Below are 18,573 nucleotides of genomic sequence, written 5' to 3'. Positions count from 1 at the left end.
CAAAAGGGTTAGAAATTATTGGGAAACGATATATAATGAATTGAAAAAAATGCTTTAAAAGACTTTTGTTAAGAAACCAGAAGCATTCCTCCTAGAAATTTTAGATCAAGATTTAAAAAATGAAAATGGGAAATTATTTATGTATGCAACAACAACGGCAAGAATTATATTAGCACAAGCTTGGAAGACAGAAGAAATACCAACGAAAGAACAATGGCAAGGGAAACTTATGGAATATGAAGAACTGGCAAAATTAACATAAATTACATGAAAAGGATAACAAAGACTTTAAATGGGAACCATTTACAACATATATGAAAAGGCAACATAAAGAATTGGACTCATTGGCAGGGTTTGAATAAGCAAACACAATTGTATATAACAAAAGTAAGATTATATGTACGGGGGAAATTCTGGGAAACAACAAGCAGGGTGAGTAATATGGGAATGTGAGGGAAGTCCAGGGGAGGGGGGAATATGGATAATTGTTAGAGAAATATTGTTAGAGGATGTAGACATGGAAAAAGCAATTAAAATATTTATTTATTTTAAAAAAAGAAAACTTCCTGTTTCCTCCTGGCTGGGACATACTTCCTTTGCATGTGACTAGAGGTGGGCGTGACCGTACCTGTCCAGATAACAAAAGGGACAGGGCATGCAGCACTCTCTCTCTCTTTGACTTCCTCCATCGTTGGAGCAGCAGCTTTTAGCTAGAATTGTTCTGTTGGCTCTTAGCCAACAGAGGACACTGGGACTATCTCCATATGGGATAGATCCACATGTATATACTTTGTGACTAAGTCTGCCTACAGGGATCCAACGGTGAACTGATGATGTGAGTGAACTTCTTTTATATACTTTTCACAACTTTGTGGCGTATTTATTCTTTTAAGAGGGATATAAGGGAATTTACTAGGAATCTAATATTGAGAGGCTTAAACAAGCCTGCAACCAGCTATCTGCTGTGCGTTTAAAAGGGGAATGTAAAACTCTGCTAAGTTATAGAACTTACTAGCGCAAGTTAGGAAGGATATTAATAAACAATATATCCTCTCCTGCCTCCCTGAACATTCCCACGGAGACCAGGTTTCAGACTGGATTTACACATTTAGCAGAATGTGGTGGGTGGTAGAATGATGATGTGGCACAATGCACTGCACTAGTGTTAGAGGAGGATACTTCTTCTGCATGCTTCGCCACATTAAAAAAAAGAAGTTTCCTGAAAAAAATAGAATGCTAAAGAGAGTAGCTTCAAGGCTCATGCCTGCCCTGCTAGTTTTCTACCTCCGAAGACAGCTTTTTAAAACACAAAGGAACTTTAAAAAAATCTCACACAAACACAATTCAAAAGGGTACAGTCTGTTTTACCACTTCAGCATTTTCTTATCTCATTCTGCTGCCGATTGAAGTTACCAAGTATAGACCTCTGAAAGGCTATTCATATATGTGGGGAGAAGGCTACCTTTTGGGTTTCCATATTTGAAACAGGCAAATTCTGGGCAGTTTAGTCATTCAACATATAAGGGGGGCAAAATGAGGTCACCTGTATTGATCATTTTAGCCTCTTTCTGTCTTCCAGAATTTATTCATTTTTGTTTTTATTTCGACTATTCCTCCCTTGCTATACAAGAGGAGTTACATAAACAATTCCAGACAGTTGGATTAAAGGATAAAAGTAAGTAATGCTTAAATCTAGGCTGCGTTAGTTTTAAAGAAAAGCGACTAAATGAATTTCCTTGTCTTTTGAATAAACCAGAAGTTACCTTTTGAACCTGGGGAGAAAAACAGGAGAGGCCTGTGTGCAGGTGGCTGAGGAACAGGGGAAGATTTGTACAATCTGCTTGCAGCCAGGTCTGCACAGGCTGATGATATCATTTGTTCATTCTGGCACAGGTCTCTAGACGTGGGGTTCTTGAACTTGGAGGTGCATGAAAATCACTTGAGGCCCATCAGTCACAAAATGGAGACAGAGATTGGCATTATCTACTGGCAATTACTGCCATCACTTTCTGTCGTCAGCAGCTATCTGAGTCGCAGGGCAGGAGGTGGCAGCACTTTGCGATGTTTCCAGTCCTATTTGGATAGTCATTTTCAGAGGGTGGTGCTTGGGGGTGTTGTTTGGCCCCATGGAACCTTCCATGTGGGGTTCCGCATGGTTCAATTTTATTCCCCATGTTGTTGAACCATATCTTCCAACACACTGAAAGCAAAAAACCCTGGGATGCCATATTCTAGAATGATGCCATCTTCCCATTTTTTCTCATGAAAGGATGGTGGCCATTTTGGGCACCGTGATCTTATTTATGATGCCATTCTCCCCCTTAAAAAGCACGTTTTGGGCACAGTGTCAGAGATTGTGACCCTGAAAAAGCACTTTTTGGGGGGGGGGAATTGTGGCGTGAGATCATGGTGCCCAAAATGGCCATCATCTTCTATTGAGAAAAAACGGGATGTTCCCGTTTTTCTAGGACACTTGCAGGGTATGGTTTAACATCTACATGAAGCTGCTTAGTGGAGTCATCCAGAGTCTTAGAATATGTTAGCAATATACTGATGACACACAGCTCTACTTCTCCTTTACATCTGCAGTTGCAGCCGTGGATGTGATGTGCCTCAGTAATGAACTGGATGAGAACCAACAAACTGAAGCTCAATCCAGATAAGACTGGGGCACTGTTAGTGGGTAGTTCCCTAGAATGGATAGATGGAAGGTGGACGGCTGCAGATGAGGTTACACTGCCTATGAAAGGAGCTGCTATGTAGCTTGAGGGTGCTTCTGAATTGATCACTGTCACTTGAGACTCAGGTGGTCTCAGTGGTGCAGAGTGTCTTCCATTGGTGCAGCTATGTTTTTATCTGGACAGGGATGGCCTAACTTCTGTTGCTAACCCACTCTTTGAGAAACACGGTTCTGGAGGTCACCTTATGGTTAAAATGTGTAAGCTCCCTCACCTAAACCACTACTCAGTGGTGATGTGTTTTTTCCCCTTGTTTCCTATCCTGTCCTCAGCACTTATATGGCTGTAGAGCTCCACCAGGAGAAAACCAGATGGGGCAAAGCAGTTTCTGAGGAGATAGTTTGGGCTGCAAAATGGTTCAGTTCTATGGCTACGGGTTCAATCAGACACTTTCAGGTCTGCCATTGTAATGGCTCATTTCATCCAAACCACTTAAGAAGAAGAAAAATAGCTACAAAATCAAAACCTGTTCATGAGACACTACGTTCCTGAGAGAGCCTCCAACAAGAATTTGACCCCACCCACTTTCATAAAAGCCACATATTTTTTTGGCAGGCTTAGTAAGTATCCAAGGAAGCATAGCAATGAACTTGCCGGGAAACACCTACCACACAAAGCTTTTGTATACATAGTGCTGACAGAAGGGTGAATAGAAAGACAAATGACAACATAACAGAAAAAGGAGAAAAGCAATCCTTTGCCAAAATGCTTTCATTATGCTGAAGAGCCATTAGCTGTGGACCCCAAAGCCCAGAAGAACATTGGTCTCCTTTTCAGCAATAAATAATATTCATTCAACACAGTCATTTAAAAAAAAAACCTCAATGGCAGTATAGGACAAATAGTGAAGCTTCCCATGATTCTTGCTTCATTTCCTTCCTTCGCACATTTAGATTTTTGTGTTTAACAGCCGGTGGACCCACCCCATAAAAGACTTATGCACAATAAAACACAACCAGCACATATCAGCTAAAATCTTGGAAGCAATCACTTTTTTATTTTATTTTTTAAAAAATATTTTAAAAGGATGGTTTTGGAATAGTAATATTAACATTTTCTAGTTTACATAGGAAGCTTTTCTCTTTGCTGCTTGTGCATTTTCAATTAACAATTCTACCCCTTCCCTAGAAATTAAGATGAATGAAACTTGCTACGCATGTTCATTGCATTATTCTTCAAATTCACACAGCCAACCATTTTCAAGAGGGACAACAGGGTGGTTGAAGGAAGAGGAGACAAAGGGCATTTCATTGGGAAAAAATGTTTGTGTGTGTGTGGGGGGAATAAAGACCCAGCAACTTCTGGGAGAGATAAGTAGATGAAAATAAGACCCAAGTCTATCAAGTGCCAATAAAGAAATGGGTCTGTGGAGAAACATTGCCTGAACTACGGAATGGAAAGTTCGTATATTGTTGATAGGCATATTAGGTTGAGAACACACAGGTGTGGTAGGGCACTTATTTATTTAATTATATATCCCTTTTTCCCCAGTGTAGGGCCCACAACATAAATTAAAACAGATGCAACTAAAAACACACAATCAACGTAAATATTAAAAAGCAATTAAATAAGCAACCCAATTAAAAACAGCACTGAAGACACGTCAAACCATTTAAAAGTAAAGGTAAAGGGACCCCTGAACATTAGGTCCAGTTGCGAACGACTCTGGGGTTGCGGCGCGCATCTCTCATTACTGGCTGAGGGAGCTGGCATACAGCTCCCAGGTCATGTGGCCAGCATGACTAAGCCGCTTCTGGCAAACCAGAGCAGTGCACAGAAATGCCATTTACCTTCCCACTAGAGTGGTACCTCTTTATCTACTTGTACTTGACATGCTTTGGAACTGCTAGGTGGGCAGGAGCTGGGACCGAGCAACAAGAGCTCACCCCGTCGCAGGGATTCGAACCGCCGACCTTCTGATCTGCAATCCCTAGGCTCTGTAGTTTAACCCACAGCGCCACCCGCAATAGCCTATCAGTGGCCAATGACCTGACTAAACAGAAAAATCGGTCTGCTGGAGAAAGGAAAGCAGAGAGTCAGCCTCACTAAATGTGGTTAGTTTGTATTGTAACATATACAGCAGGGATGGGCAGATTCTAGACATGTAGGGTCTAGAACCCTCAATCAACCAAACAAACAGAGCCTGGGACAAAAGATATACACTTAGAACCAAGGAATTCTGATCCCAGGAATTTGTTCTGGCTCTTATAACAGATGACTATCCTCCAGCCCTACATTATATTGCTGAAAGAAAGAAATCTGGGCATAACCATGAGTGGAATTTTGTGCGGAAGGACGGTGAACACCATTTAGTTCTGATACCTCGAAAACAGAATGGAGCTCACATTCCTTCCACACAAAATTCCACTCCAGGTTACCCCAATCTTTCTTCATTTCCGCAGTCTAGTTTAGGGCCGGAGCCTGGAGCGGAGTCATTTTGTTATTACTATCGTAAAATCATTGGAAATCATCCTTGATGATCTACTGCAAATCACCCCAAGAACTACTGGCAGATACAGATCTACCTTCTGCCCACCCCTGATGTAGAATGTATCATTCATTTCTCTTGATAACACAAAAAAATGATTATTTGAAAGTGAAGTTTTCTTAATCGAAAGGAATTTCTAGTTTAGAGGTGTAGCAAGGTGAAGTACCCGCCTCAGGCGGCAGAAATGCAGGAGGCGGCCCTCAGCCCGTCCCACTGTTTCCACCACCTAGAGGGAGGTATTCTGGCATATAGCGTTGTCACTTGATTTCCCGGGGCAGAGAAACTGAGCAAGCGACAATGCATTGAGGAGCACCCCGGTTCTCGCTAAGTTTGGTGAGAGCCGTGGGGCAGCAGAGGAAGTTGGGGTCACATGGCTGGGGAGCCAAGAGCTGGCAATTCCTGTTTCACCTCAGGTGGCGAGACGGGAGGGCGTAGCAAATAAAATGATCTCTATAGTTTGTACATTTGGAGCACACCTGCTATATAATCTAATCCTTTCAGGTATAGAATACTTTGCCTTTACAAGTGTAACATGCTATTTTCCTAGACCCATATCTCACCCAATAAAATCCCTGAAGCCTTTCATGACTGGTTTCTCATATATATGAATTGGGCACAGCTCCCAGGAATCTCTCCTCACCAAGCCATTGACGTGAGAGGGAGTTGCGCAAGACAACAGCTGCTTTTTTGTGTGTGACTTCCTTTCATTTCTGGGCCTGCCGGGAAGATACTGAAAATGGATCGTGCCCATCCAATAAATGAGCATAAGCAACAAATGAGTGAGTAATCTTAGTAGGTTTTAGAGGGCAGCTTTTGTGCTTTTGATCACTGGTAACAGGATCCATTTTAATGAGTTGCAAGGATCTGTTTCTCTACTACCTTGTGTACAAAATAAAGCAGGTCCTCAACTGATTATACTCGAGGAAGGCACAGACAGGAACATTTTTTTGAGGACTTGAAGATGGTAATTAAAGTGAATTAACAAATAATAATTTTGTTTGCTTTGAAGGGAGTGGGAGAGAGGGGTGGTGTGTTATAACGGCATTACTGCAACATTTTGTAGGGATAATGGTTTCCTCCCAGAACTGTTAACTGGCTTCTTGAAGTGCAAAGCTGTTGACATACATCTCGAATAACAGCTTTACAATGATGTGTCTGTGAGCAGCTTTACTTTGTTATATATTCTCAGGCTTTTGGCCCTGGTCTCCAAGATAATCCTGGATCACTCCAAATACTTTTGTTAGCCTGTTCACTGACTAACCAAAGTCCCCACCTCCCTCCCAAAAGTTCTTGCTACTTTAGGTTCAAATGACAAAAAAGGGGGGAGGACGCTCAAAAGAATGACTGTAGAATATCTATGACAATCTGCAGCTGAAAAGCAGCGGTGAAGGCATATTGATTTCTGAATGATGGGGGACAAAGAAGTACAGTGTATCTGAAGTCTCATAATGTTAAGTGTATAAGAACAAGGTTGTTTAGATGTAAATGTTATTTTGTCAGGACTGTGTATCGTATGCCTGCATACATTGACTGTTAACAGTACCACTGGGCCTAAAGTGGGAAAACCTCCAGCAATATTCTGTATTTTTAAGACAGTTATCCTGGGGTTTATATAAAAACAACAACAACAACAACACCATCTTGAAAGTTTTTTTGTTTATTTTTACAAGGGGTGGGCTTTACGTGCTTCAAGTTGCCAGGTTTTTGTTTTATTTCACAGATTTGGGGTGATTTGGAGAGATTCTTGTCTTTTAACATCTGAGCTAAAGCTGCAAGTTTCTTTTTCCCTTTTCACCCATGATGCTCATGGCTCTTTCCACCCACAAAGCCTTAGCAGAAACATGATGTTCTTGAAACTATACAGAGGGAAACCACCTGAATAAATTATGAGCAAGAGCACAAAATATTGTTAATAAATAAATAAAATTATTTGTTTTACTTATTTGTTTTAAAAATGAATAATGGAATTTGTCTTCAAGACAGCTCACAGCTCAGTTTTTTCCTTTTTAAATTACAAAAATAACACATCAAGACAAGCTTGTAGCAATACAACTTTAAAACACAATGCACATTGGTGGTGGGTAGGTTTAAAGCAGATTTCCCAACTGCACAAATTCCCTGTCAGACACCCCACACAAAGGAAAGGGTGGGGGGGGGGAGAAGCCAAATGAACACAAAGTGTATTTTGCTCCTTACCTACACCCTGTATCAGTGGTGATTTCTCCACAGGGGTCAATTCAGCTTAAGTAGAAGCCTCTCTGTCACCTGAGGTTTGCAGAGACAAGAAACTGCTATGCAAAATGTCTGCTCCCCCTAGCCATGATGTGATCTAACAAGTTCATGCCCAAAGAGTTCAAACTAGAGTTCCTCACCCATGACTCCCCACTTGGTAGACATCAAGAGATCACAAGCATTAATCACCACCTAAGCCAACATATTTATTCACGCCTTTGGGGTCAGAAATGAGTAAGACTTTTGTATATCTTGCCAGAGAATAGGGAAGGTAAGAGTCAAATATGAGCTCGAACCTTCAATAGACATCTATTAAGATAATAACTTTTTAGTATACCTCCTTGGGCTGGCAAGAAATGCATTAGAAGGTTGTAGTTTTCATTACCAGGTATCTGAAGACAGTAACATTGTCTTCTGCTGAAGCTTCTGCAGTGGCATAATACCCATAAGCCAAACACGCCCACTGGGAGGTTGTCTCTGAGTTTTGGTTGCACAACTAGACAGTAAGATTAACAACTGTATACTTCATGGGTCACTGTAAAGGTCAATGGGATATACGTCATAGTATACTTTGCCCAGTAGAAATTATATTAATAAAAATGACAAATGCTCCTTTAATTCCTGGAGCAAAACTTATTTACTACTCTGAGCAAAATTTCGAAGACAATTAAGAATAGAAGAACAATAAGGGATCCTAAAATATCATTACAATAAACTCGGTATAGAAACATAACTCAGATATACCGGTAGGTATTTGCTTCCTCACACTCCAGTTTTGGACACTGTTCAGTAGTGAATTTTCTGAGAAAATGATGAGTAAGGTTTTAAGAGGGAAAAGATGTTGTCTTGATCCACAGTGATACCCATGTCCAAGTGAAGACAGTGACCCAAGCAAGCTGGAGCTCAATAAACAGGCCAAGCCCCTAGATAAGAATCAAGGTGCTGGTTCAAGGCCACAGTACATGCTCTCCTTCTCCTTCTCCTTCTCCTTCTCCTTCTCCTTCTCCTTCTCCTTCTCCTTCTCCTTCTGCGATCACTCGTAGCCGAGTAACATTGTTGTTCAAAAACACGGTTTTAACAGTTAATCCATAAGTAACTGTGGAGGCCAATTCTGGATCCACATGTCCTTCCACAGTGGGGACATAGGTATCTGGGCGGGAGTTGAACATGGTAAGGGTTTGTCAAGTGTGCCTTCCTCTTATCATGTTTCTCCCTTTCGTCCTGAATTCGAGCATCTTCAAAGTCCACAACACCTTTGGTAAAGGCTGTTCTCTAATTGGAGCCTCACAGGCCAGTGTTTCCCAACTGTTGGTGATTATACTACATTATTTTTTTTATTTGCCTTGAGAGAGACTTTGAACCCCTTTTGTTGACCACCAGCATTATGCTTTCCATTTTAAAGTCCGGAATAGAGTAGATCCACCTTGAGCTGAAGCAGACAATACAAGTTGTCAAAGAGTTGTCTTGGAGAAACTGGCAAAGTTTTATTTTCTTGGCTAGTTAGTCAAGATGGAACCTTCCTCATGAGTGTCAAATCTGGCCAACTGAAAGGCTGCACTGTCAGTGCCTGCCACCACCATTTCCTAGTTGGTACTCAGGCTGCAGTACCAAGTAGAGCTCCAGGCCTGCATACATCATGGGTAATTGCTGGCTTCATCACATTAGTGATGCTGGACCTGTCACAATGTGGATATGCCCACAATGTGGATATGCCAGGGGTGGGACAGGGTATCATTAACACAGTCAGCAGTACTTGTCAGGACATACATGTAAGCCAGAAGTTCTGCTCAGTACTGCTGGTGGGAAACCCTCTGGTCCCTGCTGGACAGCCATCAGGGACTAGGGCAATGTCTGGACACAGTGCCAGCCAAAACATAGTAGACATCTGGTGGCTGGCACCACCATCTTAATGAAGTCAGCCCGGTCCACAGTGTATACAAGTTGGGAGTAGGTCTGGTATATTAACATGGCAACACAGGCCAGTACACATGCATCACACCTGTGGGGCCAAAACTTTGCTTGGTGTTACCATGGCCCAGCTGAGCTGCATCTCTTGTGGGGTCAGAAGTCCTGTGGCAGTCGGCCCTGCTAGGGCTTGGCATTACTCCCAACTTTTACCATGCCCAAGGCAGAGTTTATATTACCAAAATGGATATGTGATGGAAAGACACATTATAGCTTCTACGTATCTAGCAGAGGGTGTTCATTAAGAACCAACAAACCTGCTTTCAACTAACAGCATTTAATATGCTTTATACATTTTAATCCACTGCTTAGTATTGGATTTCTTGGTTTTCTCCCACAATTAAGGCTCTAAATATGAATTTTGGCAAGCAGTTTTGTGCTTATCAAAGAACTCTTTGAACAGGTAACTTATTCAAAATGACTTCTCATCTTAGTGAGAGAGAAAGAGAGAGAGAGAGAGAGAGAGAGAGACCTGTTAGGAGATGTTTGGTATGCAGAGCTCATCACAACAAGACCCTTGTGAATAATTTGAATATTTTTTTACTCAAATCCATATATTATTATTATTATTATTATTATTATTATTATTATTATTATTATTATTATTAAAAGAACATCTTCTTAGAGGCCTGGTTCTCATAGCCATGTGCATTATTTAATTTATCTACAATTGATTACTGTAACCAGCAACTGAACATGTGAACCAGCTCTACTGAAAAGCTTCACACATGAGCTAGTATGGAAGTCCCATTGCAGGATTCCAGTGACGGTAGCATAGTAGTAATCATTGCCTTCCCCCCGTTCTCATGCCAAATCAGTGCCACTCCTTAATGTTGGTGGTCTACACTGAAGTTGAATTGAGAATCTTTCTTATTTTTGCAAGTATTTGATTCCCTGGAATCTGGTCCAGATCTAAACAATTGCTATAGGTCCCTATGACTCTGGTTTTAAAGAATATATTTTTATCCAGGCTTCTACGCAAGCAGTCTGGGGCTGTTTGGGTTTTCGGAAGCGGAATGTTGTTTGTTGTTCTGGCCATGAAAGCTTACCTTAGAAAGGATTAGGTAGCTGTTTTCTTTGTTTAAGGAGGCCTGTTCTGACAAAGCTTCCAGTATCTATAGTTCCAATATCTACAGTAAAATACAGGAAGACAGTATATGTATTGCTGCAGCGAGACGGATTGCTAATGATCCTGTTTCACATTTTACATCATTCCTTGGATAGAAGTTGGGAGTTAACTTTCAAGGCTCCACTGGAAGAGCTGTAGAAAGGGGTGCTGAATGCTCCCTCATCTGGGGGTGTTTCCCTCACAATCCTTGCCTGAGAAGCATTTCCCTTGGCCAGATTTCTCTTATCAGGGAGAAAAAACATCTGGGGGAAAGAGAAGCGCAATGGACTGCTCCTTCATTTCAAACCCTCCCTCCACTTTACATCTGTGGGGCACAGTCTGGACTTCTATAAAGCTATGTCCATACACATGAAGTCAGCCTGTCATTCATTAGAGGATGGTGCACTAGCCCAAGCTTCAGCAGTAGAACCCAGAGATATAAGCTGGCAGCTTTATAATATATTTCGCAGAACATATGCTAATGGAAAAATTGTTGTTGTTTAGTCGTTTAGTTGTGTCCAACTCTTTGTGACCCCATGGACCATAGCACGCCAGGCACTCTGTCTTCCACTGCCTCCCACAGTTTGGTCAGACTCATGTTGGTAGCTTCAAGAACACTGTCCAACCATCTCGTCCTCTGTCGTCCCCTTCTCCTTGTGCCCTCCATCTTTCCCAGCATCAGGGTCTTTTCTAGGGAGTCTTCTCTTCTCATGAGGTGGCCAAAGTATTGCAGCCTCAGCTTCAGGATCTGTCCTTCTAGTGAGCACTCAGGGCTGATTTCCTTCAGAATGGATAGGTTTGATCTTCTTGCAGTCCATGGGACTCTCAAAAGTCTCCTCCAGCACCATAATTCAAAAGCATCAATTCTTTGGTGATCAGCCTTCTTTATGGTCCAGCTCTCACTTCCATACATTACTACTGGGAAAACCATAGCTTTAACTATATGGACCTATGTCGGCAAGGTGATGTCTCTGCTTTTTAAGATGCTGTCTAGGTTTGTCATTGCTTTTCTCCCAAGAAGCAGGCGTCTTTTAATTTTGTGACTGCTGTCACCTTCTGCAGTGATCATGGATCCCAAGAAAGTAAAATCTCTCACTGCCTCCATTTCTTCCCCTTCTATTTGCCAAGAGGTGATGGGACCAGTGGCCATGATCTTAGGTTTTTTGACATTGTTAAAATAGGTTCAGTTTATTTTCCTTCTGTTCAGAATGCCTGGGCAAAAATTTCTTTGGCCTATCTTTCAAAGAAACTTCTAGGGTGTGTAAAAGGAGTGGGCAGAATATATTGACATCTGCACAAAATAGGCACTTGCACTGCTTTAATTAAAGCTCTTAGCATTTCCCCTTAACCAAGAGGCACCGCTTCCATTCATCTCAGCAAGGCCTACATGTGAGCAGAGCTTGGTGGATTGAGCACAAGGTCCCCGTTTAAGCTTACACAATGACCATCTGGATTCACTCGCCTTAAAACAAGTTTGCACAGGCAAGCCTTTCACAAGGTGATTGCAATCTTGGCAAGTCTTGAAAGGAGTGGGAAATCCATTTTGAAACCACTTCTCTAAGAAGGTCTGCTATTGTATCACTTGCGTAACCTCTCCACTCTGTGTGTGTGTGTGTGCGCGCGCGCGCATGCAAACATGCATGTGTATGCCTCACCTCATTGTCAATAAACCCAATTTCCCCCGTAAAGCAACTCTGGGGCTTTTGCAGTAATCTCTGCTAACCTTTGGTTAAGCCCTTGATTCAAGCGCAAAACTGCCTGCTGATAAAATCTCTAGCTCAGCACACACTGAATTCTTGAGAGAAAGGAGAGGCCCTGCATCTATACTGCAAATGATTGTGAAGCAGATGATGCCAAAGTCATGCCTCATAGTTCTCTTTTAACAAACAACGAGCCCAGAGTAACTGGAAATTTCTGTAACATGAAATAAATGTGGGGCATGTTTACATTAGTGGAACAGCCATCTCAAATATGGTTATTGCTCTTGTGTCTATATCCTAGAGCAGTGTTTTTCAACCTTTTTTGGGCAAAGGCACACTTGTTTCATGAAAAAAATCACGAGGCACACCACCATTAGAAAATGTTAAAAAAATTAACTCTGTGCCTATATTGACTATATATAAAGTAATTCTCTTGAATTTTTCAATTTTTCCCACGGCACACCAGGCAACATCTCGCGGCACACTAGTGTGCCACGGAACAGTGGTTGAAAAACACTGTCCTAGAGTAAGGGTAGGGAAGTGAATTTCACAGACCGGATACAAAAGTTCCCCAACCCCAAGGAGCCACTTTGACAGGTGGAAAGGGCTGCTCACCTGTCAATCACCTGATGTCACATGACATCAAGCGCTTCAACTTCAGGTGAAGAATTCCTCCTGTCTCCCTTGCAGGTGCAAAGAATTCCAGACACGTTTGCAAAGGAAGATTTTTGAATTCAAGCTATTTCTGGAAAGGAAAAAGCTGAGAATTTTTCCTTTCCAGCTACAGTTCCGTGCTTTTGAATTGGGTGCCTTTTTTTTGTTTTGTTGCCACAGGGTGCCAAATTTAAAAAGTGCTGGAAGAGAACCATTTGGACAGGAGAGCAGGAACTTGTTGAACACCCTAAAGGGCTTTGCAAACCTTTGCTTCCAACATATGCATAGGTTCAACTCCTTTCACAGTGCACACAGAGGTGCTTGTGCGTTCCTCTGTTTATTTGAAATAAGTTCAGTGCCACATTTCATTTAATTATAAATCCAGAGGTGTTTTATAACAACAAAATAACAGCAATGCTAATGAAACATTACAATAAAACAGTAAAAGATCACACAGGACCCAGGTAGTTAAAGACTGGCATCAAGAGCTGGGAAATGCTTGTGCAAAACTGCATGTTTTTAGGGTGCCATCCAAAATAATCTGGCCAGGAGCAGCAGAGCTTGATGGAGTGGTACAGCCATTGCTTTAGCCATAATCCTGGTGTCTATGCCAGCCAGAGCGGAAGGCAGAGGTGGGAAGAAAAATCTGATGCAACAAAGATGCCCACTGGCATCATATGATGGCAGCATGGGTTCGTGGAAAGTTTGCTATTGGTTTGTTCAGAGAAGAAGAGGCAAACCATGAAAGAACATGAAAAACCCAACATTAAAAAGGTGCCAGGTAGTAGTTTTTAAGTAGCATTAAAAAAAAAAGCTTTAATGAAAATTATTAAAATGACTGCAGCAATGTTTACTACTATTGCTTAACACTTATTAAAAATAGCAAATGAAGTTTTGAAACAACATTTGAATGTTTTTAATTAATAGTATGTATCCATGTTAGTATTCAGTGACCATATTGTCATTAATGTGCGTGTGAGTATGGTTTAAATTCTGGTTTCTTTAAGGGTTGGGCCCATCAAGGCACCATGCCAATTTAGTGGTTCCTCTGTGCTCGCAGCTTCTGAAACTCTGCTTCACGCCCGTCTCTGACTTGCTGCAACATGTTTATGAGCTTTATGCATCACATGGTGCAGTCACAAATGATAGAGCCCAGCTTTAAAAGCCAATTTCCAATATGAGGAGTCAGTTCATAAATTTGGACAAAATGTATGATCCTTATATTTTACCCTTTTCCCTCCAAAGATTTTAGTGTTCAGGCATGAAACATCCTGCACACCCAGACGGATAATGTTGATTGAGGAAAAATATACCTTGTGAAATGCACAGGAGGAACTCTGCCAGCTTTTGGATTATTGCAATCCCAAACCCTAAAGCTACTAATTTTTTTAAAGAACATGGGAGAATTATTTTTGCCTAGATAACGGTCAAAAACATTGGGTTGGATCCGGTGTGTCCTGTCTGCAAATGGAAATACAAGGTATGACCGAAAAGTTCGGTGAATGGTCACAGAAATCGGACAGAGAGAAATATTTGAACATACACACATTACAGGCCTTCAAAGTAGGCTCCCTCTGATACAATGCACCATTGACAACGTTCGTAGAACTGATGGAAACTTCTAGAGAAGTCCTCTTTTGTACTGATTTCAGTTCCCTTGCCATGGCAGCTTGGACGTGTGAAATGTTGGGAAATCTGTGCCCTTTCAGTGCAGATTTCAGTTTTCGATAAATAAAGAAATCAGGTGAGGCCAGATCAGGAGAATATGGAGGGTGAAACAGCTCAGTAACCTCAGTAATGATTTCAGGCAGAATATGCAATTCTTCTGCCATCATTGAGACGGAAAAACGCCGACCCTGCATCAATAACTCACGAACTCTGTTGACATTTGCCGACGTTTTGCTCGTTGGCGGTCTGCCAGACCGAGGGTAATCTTCCATGGTTTGCCGCCCTTCACAGAAATGCTTAAACCACTCATACACTGTCTTTCGAGTTACAGCTTCATCTCCGTACACAACTGTGAGCATTTTGTGGGTTTCCGATGCCCATTGTATGTCCGAATAGTTCTCGCTGTCCTATTTCTGTGACCATTCACCGAACTTTCCAGGCACTGAGCTCCACTGGAGGCTTGCCACTGGAGGGGAGGGTGGAAGACAGTTTGGGCTGATTCTCCCTTTCCTCTGCAGTCACTTCTTATGCAGGGTCCCTAAACCCTTTGGAGCAGATTTTCATGGGTCACAGGCAGTGGGGGACCATGCGGATCTCAAATTTCAGTGGCGCCCTGTGCAACACCAAAATTTGGTGGCCCCCTACCTCTCGTTGTCTCTTCTATGTCATAGTTGCGGCACCCCTGAGGCTCCACACCCAGTGTGGCCGAACCTGTTGCACCCCCCCTAAAGCCACCTCTGGACACAGGTGAAGGGTTTTCAGGGACTTCCAGGGAAGGAGGATTTGGTGAACATTGTCGCCTCACCCTTTCTCCAGCACAAGGGAACATTGCCACATGCAGTGCTTTTTTTTTCTAAAGAAAATGTTTAGGGGTACTTTCATTATGCTACTCATATTGAAATACTGCCCCTCAATGAGGCCAAATTTAGATTCACAAAATGTTTAGGGGTATGTGTACCCCTGCATCCCCCCCAGAAAAAAGCACTGGTCACATGTAAATCTGGACCCAACTCAATGACATTTGGTTTTATCAGCTTTCTGTAAAACCTCGCCCCCCCCTTCTGTATTAATCTTATGAGCTTTCGTGTGCATGCACACTTCTTCAGATACATGCACACGAAAGCTCATACCAATAACAAACTTAGTTGGTCTCTAAGGTGCTACTGGAAGGATTTTTATTTTTATTTTGTTTCGACTATGGCAGACCAACACGGCTACCTACCTGTATTAATCTTGGCAGAGTTGATTGATTGGCTTTGATATCCATGGCCGCAAGATAGTTGCAAAACCTGACAGGCAGGAAGGATTAGGTGAAGCGAGCAAATTGCTGTTCTCTTCAGAGTGCAAAGCAAATGGCTTCTGATGTACAACTTGTATGTTCGCAACTGCATCCTTTATTGGAATGAATGGACAAGCTCCTTTGTACGCTGAAATTCAAAGGACTCTTCTACTGCTCATACAGCAGGATGCAAATGAAGATATGTCTGGTGGATACAGCTGGGCTTGAGCTGGAGGGTGCTGCTGGCTCCAAGTCCCCTTTCAGCCACCAAAACCCTGGGCAGCCTTGGAACAAGTCACACTGTGAATTGAGTTCCAGTCTCTAAGATGGGAATATTCATGACTTCTTTCACAGACTTGTTGCAATAATTAAAGAAAAAATTCTTGCGATGCACTTTGTACTATAAAATATCCTAACAATTAAAAAGGGCTATACATCAGGGATGTGTTGTTTTCCAATATGTATCAGGGCATTGTTGCAGGCGTCTGCTCAGCTTGTGCAACATGGATAAAGTTGGGGCTGGGATCTGAAGCCCGGTGGTGCAAGCAACTAAAGAACAGGTTTCTCCTTGAACCAAATATTTCAGGAATATTTATTCAGGATAATCAGTGTCCAGATGAATGTAAGTCTGCTTTCAGCTGAGATAATATGAGAAAATGTAACTGTCTTGAATGCTGCATAGATCCCCCCTCCCGATCAGCTGATTAATAATCAAAATACAGTAATAAATTAAGCAGAAACAAAATAGAAAATTCTTTCCAGTAGCACCTTAGAGACCAACTGAGTTTGTTCTTGGTATGAGCTTTCGTGTGCATGCACACTTCTTCAGATACCTTGGTATGAGCTTTCGTGTGCATGCACACGAAAGCTCATACCAAGAACAAACTCAGTTGGTCTCTAAGGTGCTACTGGAAAGAATTTTCTATTTTGTTTCAACTATGGCAGACCAGCACGGCTACCCACCTGTAAATTAAGCAGAGTAAATGACATTATTGTTAGAATCTGTCAGCTAAATCCGCTCCTTTCAGGTGGAAATTGTTTGGTTCCTACTGCATGGGACTTTATTTAAGGATACATTGACGATATTTGCTTGTGGTCAGCTCAGCATGGGCGGTTGCTGTGTGCATGCACGATAGTTTCCTGATGAATACATTCAGTTTATACATAAAGAATGTGTTGGGAGGACTATGCTTTTTAGTGCTCTTTTGCATTTCAAATGCTAAGCATTTTGACATGCTCTCCATTTATTAAAGTCAACTCCTTGCTACAGATGCACATGAAGCCCTTTGATTAATAAGGTTTCCTTTCTAATATGTACGTCCCTTTGGAGAAGACACAGTGAGGAGGAGGAGGAGGAGAAGGAGAAGGAGAAGGAGAAGAAGAAGAGGAGGAGGAGGAGGAGGAGGAGGAGTTTGGACTTGATATCCCACCTTTCACTCCTCTTAAGGAGTCTCAAAGCAGCTAACAATCTCCTTTCCCTTCCTCCCCCACAACAAACACTCTGTGAGGTGAGTGAGGCTGAGAGACTTCAGAGAAGTGTGACTAGCCCAAGGTCACCCAGAAGCTGCATGTGGGGGAGCGGGAAAGTGAACCAGATTCACCAGGTTACGAGTCCACTGCTCTTAACCACTACACCAGGCTGGTAAGGAACCTCTTTGCTTGAAACCATAAGAAATAATGGAATTTGAGCAAATCTGTTTTGGGTATTTTCCATGCTGCCTCCCCTCCTGCTTGATGCTGCAGCTGCCCCTCCCTTGCCAAAAGTCAACTGGAGTGTTTGATATTAAAAAAAGACATATGCAGGGAAGGCATTCAAATTCTCCTCTTCAGAATTCGTTTTGTCATCACTCAAATATGGTAGGAAAGTAATTGTTCTAACTATGTTGTGAAATTTACTATTCTACCCAGACGCTTGTTAAGAAGATGGGATGAATAGGTTCTATTTACTGGAGAATACATATAACACGGCTAAGCTCACCAAAGTTGAGTGTGTTCAATGTTAAATAACAAAACAATACAATTTTTTAAAAGCTAATTTTAAAAAGTCTATTTTGGTGAGCATCCACGAGAACTGCCAAAGTAAATAACTTAGTAAGACTAATTAGCATGAACTAAGACTTTGATATCTGACACGTGAAGCATTGCCAAAAATCTGGCCTCGTGGTGTCTGCTGCACCTCAATAAAACTGGGTTCAATTAGGCCTCGAGCTTGAGACAGATAGACAGACAGGCTGCTGGTTATGTATTTTTTATTTATGGAAGAGACGGTCTTCTTTCATCTTAGCTGCCTTCAATATTCCCTGTCTTTATCTTTACAGTCAGGACAGGCAAGGGTAATTAGGCTAAGGCAGACTAATCAGCCATGCAAACTGCATCAGACCTATAAACGTTGTCCCTGAGCGTTTCTTCCTGGATCCTCATATCTGAGATGAGTTTCCACCTTTCCCTTGGCTTTAACATTTGCATGGTAAGCTAAACACCATGCTGAGGCCTTGCAAATTTCAGAATCCATGTAATTTTTAATGAGGAAAAAAAATCATTGCTGTTTAACATGGTGCCCGCTCCGCCATAACTGTTTTCTGGGAACCCTTTTTATACATTTGCATGTCCTGCTAAATCATGCATGAACAGGAAGGAGTTGCCATGAGCCTTGGTTTTAAGCACCCCTCCTCTTATATGCCCAGAAGGATGACTTCCGCAAAACTTACTTCATTTTCCTGACTCTTGGCTTCCTGGAATCA

This window comes from Lacerta agilis, chromosome 1 (genome assembly GCF_009819535.1).
Source record: "Lacerta agilis isolate rLacAgi1 chromosome 1, rLacAgi1.pri, whole genome shotgun sequence".
Taxonomy (NCBI): domain Eukaryota; kingdom Metazoa; phylum Chordata; class Lepidosauria; order Squamata; family Lacertidae; genus Lacerta; species Lacerta agilis.
This window is presented reverse-complemented; position numbering follows the sequence as displayed.